Raw genomic sequence first — 7,496 nt, 5'->3', positions numbered from 1 at the left:
CTGAATATGTGGGGGGACCTGAATGAAAGGAAATTAATTATGGGTTGATTCCTTCTGACTACTGTGTAAACACCCCGGCTTACCATTTCAAGGAAAGGAAGACTTTCCCAGGGATTGCCTTTGAAGGAATCAATTTTCTTTAGTAGGAGGGTTATACCACCTTTGTACCTTATGGCCCCAGGCATTTCCTGCTCTGATCTGTTCACTGTAATTATTGTGTAGACATCTCCCAGATTTCTGATCTGCACTCATTCATTCCATAGTTCTTCTGGTCTTTGACTGTGGCTCCATTTCCAATTTATAGTTCTCCTCTTGTCCTTTGAACTAGACTTTGTTGTTTGGTTTCTTCTTTTTGATTCTTGGCCTGTTCTCAAAAGAGTGTTCTAATAATCACTCCCACTTCAAACTGCTTCACTTTCATCATTCTGTAAGGACTCAATCCCCACCTCTGTAGGGACCATAACCCACATTTCTGATCATGGAGTCATACCTCAATCCAAACCACTGGAACCTACGTGAGGAATTCACAGTACTTGTTGTTTATAGGTGTTTTCCTCTACTATGTACCAGATGAAGTAGTAGAATTAGCTATAATAATGGCAAAGTCCAGATCATTCTCTACTGTGTATTTTGGCTCCCTGTCTCTGGCAGCTGGGGTAAACTGCAAAGGATATGAGTTCACTAGAGTGAAGTTCTAGGGACATGTGCCCAAGGATTAGTGAAAATGAATTTGGGATGCAGGGATGGAAAACCTGGAAGTGAAAGGTCCCTCACTTTATGGATCAGGAGCCATGTTCTTGTGTAGGTTAGAAAGTAGTAATAGGAATAATAGGTGGTATGCATCTGTTATAAGAAGAGCCACAAAGTCTTCTCTCTGTATTATCTCACTTAGTGTTTGAGACTGTCAACTTAAGCTTTCATTTATTTAACGGATACTCACTGAGCACCTACCATATATGTATTAGTCATTGGGCTAGAATAAAGATACAATAGTGAGTAAAAACAGACATGGCCCCTATTGTTATTAAGCTCACCAACTAAGTGGGAGAAAGCTCTGAAGCAGAATGCGATCTAATGGAAAGTATACTTTGTTCTCCATCTTGGTGGGAGTACTAAGAATTATACAAGATCTGGAGGGGAAGGGTTATGACAAGCCATTGTAACAGGTTTTTAATGAGCTCTGAGGATCATGGTATAATTTTTCTTAGGGTATCTTGAGCTTGCTTTGATGCAAGTCATAAACAATGGTATGCATCAAAAAAGTTTTAATATTAGAGAAGGGTACAGCAACCCACTCCAGTATTCTTGCCTGGAGAATCCCATGGACAGAGGAATCTGGCAGGCTACAGTCCTTAGGGTCTCAGAGTCAGACATAACTGAAGCTACTTAGAATCCATGCATATATCCTTATGTATCATGTTTCATGTTTGGGGTCTTGAATGGCTCCCAGCATCCAGTCAGGTCAACATTTGTCTTTGATTCACTTTGGTGAAAACGACTTCTTGATTCTTCAGGGCTGCTTCCAGTAATTCTGGAGATTCCTTGGATTCTGTTTGGCCTAAATGTTTGCCACTTAATACCCTCTGATAAAGTCTTTCTTCTTTGACTGTGGTTGTAAGACCATGGCAGCCTTCAAGAAAAGACTCTCCAGACATGATTAACCTTGTCCATCAATAAACTCATAGATTTCATTTGCTTTGTATATACCTAATATAAGCAGTCTAGCACCTGGTAGAGAGCCTGGGGTCACTGTTGGCCAGCAGGGCCAACAGCTGAGGATGAGCCAAATGTGGGGGAGGATAGGATGGGACTTGCTAATACGCTGTGTCAGTCTGTCACCATGTCTGACCACAATGACTTTCTAAGAGTGATGGTCTCTGCTTCACTTTTCCTTTTTAAACCTCATGCAACTCTTTTGGTCAACTCTAACCTAGTAACATAGAGGGAAAAGAATTTTGAGAAATGTGGTTTTTAGTGTTAGCTAAATTCACACAGTCCAGCCTAGGCATTCAGACTCAGAGGTCTCAGAGATACATTTGCTGGAGTTTCTTCAGAGGTGAAGATGGTACAGTGGCCCTAGGGTGTGAAACCCAGGCAATCATATAAGGTCATATTTTTTGACACATATAGATCATGGAGAGTCAAAATAAAACATCTGAATGTTCTAATGGCTTACGAGTATCACCAAATACTTAAATTCCTCCAAGTGTGTACAGAAGATCATTCCCTAACAATGCTTCCTTGAATGTGGAATAAGATTACATGCTCCCTGTAAGTCAATCTAAAGCCTTGGAGGTGGACAATCTCATACCGGGACAGCTTTGAGGTTGCAAATAAATCCTGGAAGAATTGGGGTTTCTCATTCTTCTCGTAAATAGTACCAGGGCCCCAGCAAAGGAGTAAAGAGGGTTGAGAGATTGCCATAGATATTTCATTTATGGAATTCTAGAGGACAGAAATTTTTTAAGAGTGAAGTATATTTCCTTTTCTCTTTTGAATTTGAGCCACAGGTGCAAAATAGATCATGCCATCAACTATAAATTCACAGTTATTATCTGCTCCCTGTTTCAAGAACACCATTTAACAGGCCCAATATTTTACATACATATATACATTCTTGGAGATATATATATCTAATAATGAGGGCAGCAGTAAAGTTTTTCAGTGGCCTGTGGGAATGCTATACTCAAGTGAAGTTCAGTGTCCAAGTGCTCTAGGAGTCCACGCATTGTGTATCTCTGGTGAATTGAAGACAATAACCTTCTATCAGCAGATACATAACTAACATATATGCCTGGACATGCTCCCTGTAACATACTTGCTCAATTTGGAACTCAGCTTCTTCCTTGTGTTTTTCTTTTCTTCCACAGTCCTCTTCTCCACTTGTCTACACTGAAACCTCATCTTTCTTCTGGGAAGGAAGTCATTGCTACTAGGAGGTATATGGAATATATGGAAATCAGATGAAGATTTTTGGTCAAGTTTCTTGGATAAGCAGTCCCAGCTATCTTAACCGAGTGTGGTGGCACTATGATACACCACCTAGATCCCTTCAATGAAGGCCTGATGCCTCAGCTACTGAAGGGGCTATCCATAGATAGCCATTAGCTTTCAGTGCCTTCGAAGATGGCCTCAGTTCCAGAGAGCTATGTGGGAAGTCCTATATCCAATAGTGGACTGAGTATAAAGGCCTTGCCATCTCAAGGCCATTCTAACTCCAGAGCTTCCAAAGGGGTTGGTTAGAGCTTTGCCCGCTTCTCCCTCTTCCCACTCCTGCTTTCTTTTTTCCCCTCCACAGGTGTCAATCCCACGGGTACACCGTGGTCCCACGAGTGCTCCCTGCACACTGAACTCAGTCTTAGAATATGCTTTCTTGAAATCCAACCTGCAAGACCTGAATAGCTTGAGATTCTTTCTTGGAGCCATACTTGAAAAGACAGATGACTGATTCTCTCCTCTGCCTTCCTCCTTTCAGACAATAGCCTTGTAGTGAGATTATGAATTAAAGGTACATTGTCAGAGTAAAAAAATATGGAGGAAGTTTAGAAGGAAGAAAGTGATCAATGAGTGTTCAAGACGTGAAGAAAGGCTTTCCAAAGACTATGGTGTTTATATGATCTGTGAAAGATGGTAGTGCCTGTCATAATTGTAAGACACAAGAGATAACCCTGTTCTTTTTTCTCTCTCCAGTTTATTCTCCACTCTGCAGCTACCTGTTTTCAACCTGAAATAGAGTCAGATTGCCTTTCTTCCTAAAATCCAAAAATTCCTTCTTATTACTCTTGGTATGGAGTTGAAACTCAAAGAATTCTGTGACCTGGATCCTGCCTCACTTCTTTAGACTCATCTCTCATTCCTCAGCTCTACTGAAATTAATTTAGTTTCACCAAAGTACCATGTTAATGGATTTTCACATATAGTTCTTGCTTGGACTATCCTTTTTTCTATTACCAAGTTGACTCCAATTTATCAGGACTCAGCTTCAATGTCACTTCCCTGGGAAACCTTTCCTGTCAATGTCATTGCCCTTTTTGGCCCTGCCAAAACACCCTGCACTTCCCCTGGATTAGCATTTACCAAGTTTTGTTTTAGTTTTTTAATTTTCTTGTACAGTATACACTACCATAATGTTTGCTGAGGGCTTTCTATGTGTCAGGAACTGTTCTATGCACTTGATATGTATTATTTTCTTTAATCTTTACAATAAAATTATGATACTATATTGCCCTTTTTTGAAAGATAAGGAAACATGCAAATGGAGGTTAAGGAAACTCACACCCTAAGGAAGCGCCCAGTAAGTGGTATTTTAACCTGTATTTTAACTTGGTCTGTCTGGTTCTGGAACCTGGGCCACCACTACACTGTGGTTTGGTATCTGCTACATGATGCCAGTGTGCGTGCTAAGTAGCTTCAGTGGTTATCTGACACTCTGCCACCCGATGGACTGTAGCCTGCCAGGCTTCTCTGTCCATGAGATTCTCCAGGCAAGAGTTACCTTGCCCTTCTCCAGGCAATCTTCCCAACCCAAGGATTAAACCCACATTTCCTGCAACTCCTGCGTTACAGGCAGATACTGCTGAGCCACTTGGGGGAAGCCCCTGCTACGTGGTAAACACTAAATAAATATTTATCGAATGAATTAGTTTAATAGGCCCAACCAGAAAAGAAGATGAATACTCAGAGTTATTGGGAATAAAGTAGGAAAGTTAGGAACAGATTATGGAAACTCTAGGACCTTGAGAAATAGTTTAGAGGTTAGATGGTTGGGAATAAGGATATACTGTTAAAATCATTTTAAAAAGGAGACTAGATTGGTAACATTTTGTGAAACTTCTACTCAATGCCTTCTGCCTCAACCTTCAACTTGAAATCAGAACATGTAGAAAGGGGTATAATGAAACATTAATGGAAAAATTCAATAATGCATAAGATCTAAAGGAAGAGTTTTTTGTTTTCTTTAACATCTAAAGAAGCAGAAAATATCTTTTTTAGATAATTTTATGGCATGACTATTAGGATTTTATATTTTAAAAACATGAATAGAGTTTTGAAAAATCATTTACTTTCTATAGGATGGTTAGGGGAAAATCATCTCTTTTTCAGAATTTAAGTTAAGTAATTTTTTTTTAATCCCTTGCCCCCTCTCAGCTGCTCTTCTGCTGGGGCCCTAAGTTATGTATCTTTCCAAAGCTCACTTTGTATATATGAGATATCTGTCAAAAAGTATATATGTATATATACTTTTATATATAAAAGTTTTTTAAAAAATCTTATTTTTTCAATTAGGATTTTAGGGTTCATGTTAAACCCAAAATATTAAAAATCAACTGTGACAATCTATAACTTCTAATACTTTCTGTTGGTTCCATATTCACAAGGCAAATAATACTTTTTATTGCAAATAAAGCCATCTGTTTGGCCAAGTGTCTTGACTAGAAAACTTTGCTGTTAATCTCTAAATGTGAAATTCCACCCTTAAGTATGTTTGCTGAGGGTGGTAAAGACTTAAAAATCATTGTCCTCCAAAGTGATTTGACTACATTGGATGAATATCAGGGATCATTTAAACATGGTCATGGGGCTTACCCAGGAATAGGGTAAGCATCATAACATTCTACTTCTTTCTCCACCTCATCCCCCTGCACCTCACCCTCATTTTCACTCATATTACAGAGTGAGAAATTATATGATATTTCCCTCTTATAATTCTATTTATTTTCACTGTAAAATGCCTTAATTATTTCAAAGCTTTTAATCTGGTCTTCTGTTCTAAATGTTTTTTTTTCTCTTTTTTTATTTCCACCTATGTGTATTGTGTTACTGATGTACATTGTGACAATCTAAAGATACACATAAGAGTTTTAGTGAAACAGACAGGACTAGACTAACAGGAAAAGACTTGTCTTTGCATAGTTGAAAGGCTCTCTTTGTTGCCTTTGGCTATGTATATCTAAATCTATACATTCCTATATTTAGAATTTGGGACTACAAAAGTTGGAAGATGTATAGTCATACCTTATGCCACAGAATGTCTAAGTGTGATCAGAACCTCTCATTGTTTTTATTATCAAGATTGGTAGAGAGCCTTGTATCTTGGAAGTGAAAATTGCAGTCATTTACAAATAATAAAAGAAATGTTTCCATTTACATGCTGAAGAAAGTTGTATTACTATAAATTCTATTCTCATTCTATCCTGTTCCCTCTCTTCCCTACTTCCCTCCATTTTCCTCTCTGTAGAGTCTGATAACTGATGCAAGTAACAGAGAGAATTTACCGTACTTTGAAGAATATGGTCTTTAACATATTTCAACGTGTGTAATTATTAGTTTCAGGATACCCTTAGGCTGGGCTTCCCCAGTGCCTCAGTGGGTAAAGAATCTGCCTGTAATGCAGAAGACACAGGTGACGCGGGTTCAATCCCTGGATCAAGAAGATCCCCTAGAGGAGGAAATGGCAACTCACTCCAGTACTCTTGCCGGGAAGATCACATGAACAGAGGAGCCTGGCAGGCTACAGTTCATAGGGTTGCAAGGAGTCAGACATGACCGAAGCGACCGAGCAAGAGCCCCTCAAAATGCAAACGAATCTAAGTGATTGGAAATGTGGTTTAGTATATACTGTAATGTGATATAATAAATATATTATCATAGGATATGTACTCAGGAAGCCCAGGAAGACCCAATCTAAGTAAATTACTACTCTTGTGGAGAGTACTGCAAAAAGATAGGCAGTGATTCTCCAGAACAACTGAAACTGAAACCCATGTTACTTAAATTGTGAGAGACAAGTTGTAAATATTAAAACACAGTGAATGAAGAAAGTGAGCAGGAGCTTTAAATATGAGCCTCAGTCAAAATTTGCAAAGGAAGACGTTTTGATTTTGGGCATAGATTTGTGACTGAGCTGTTTCTTTCAAGGGCAGCTCTTATGTCGTGTTAGTGAAATGTGAGGCTGCAGGGATTGTTCAGGATGGTTGATAAATCTTGCAAGCCATGTTGAAAAGAAAAACTAGCTATATATAATCATTTATTTTAACATATGATAAATGAACTGTTTTGGAGCAATAGGGAAATAAATGAATGGAAGATATTATTTTAAAAAAAAGTAAATATTGAAATACGTTAAATGGCCTGAACACAGTTTGAAGAGATTTATAAAATGCAAAAGAGCATATCTGAACATTTTAAATTAAAATAATAATTGGAAAATATTAGGCTCTGTAGTGACAGAAACAATATCTTTGTCATATAAATAGTTTATACGAAGTAATAAGCTAAATACCAAATTCTGAAAAAAAATTGAACAAAGAATATAATTTGACTCAGTTAACAAGAAAAATTAATAATGAGACATGAAAAATGATCATTTCCAATAGTAATAGAGATGTAATTTCAAATAGCAACATATTATAATTTTATTCTTATTAACATACTAAAAATTTCAGAGAAGTTAAAAAGGTGAGATTGTTTGAAATTGTTGTATTTTGCTAGTATCA

The sequence above is a fragment of the Muntiacus reevesi genome, chromosome 22, assembly GCF_963930625.1.
Source record: "Muntiacus reevesi chromosome 22, mMunRee1.1, whole genome shotgun sequence".
In the NCBI taxonomy this organism is placed as follows: Eukaryota; Metazoa; Chordata; class Mammalia; order Artiodactyla; family Cervidae; genus Muntiacus; species Muntiacus reevesi.
This window is presented reverse-complemented; position numbering follows the sequence as displayed.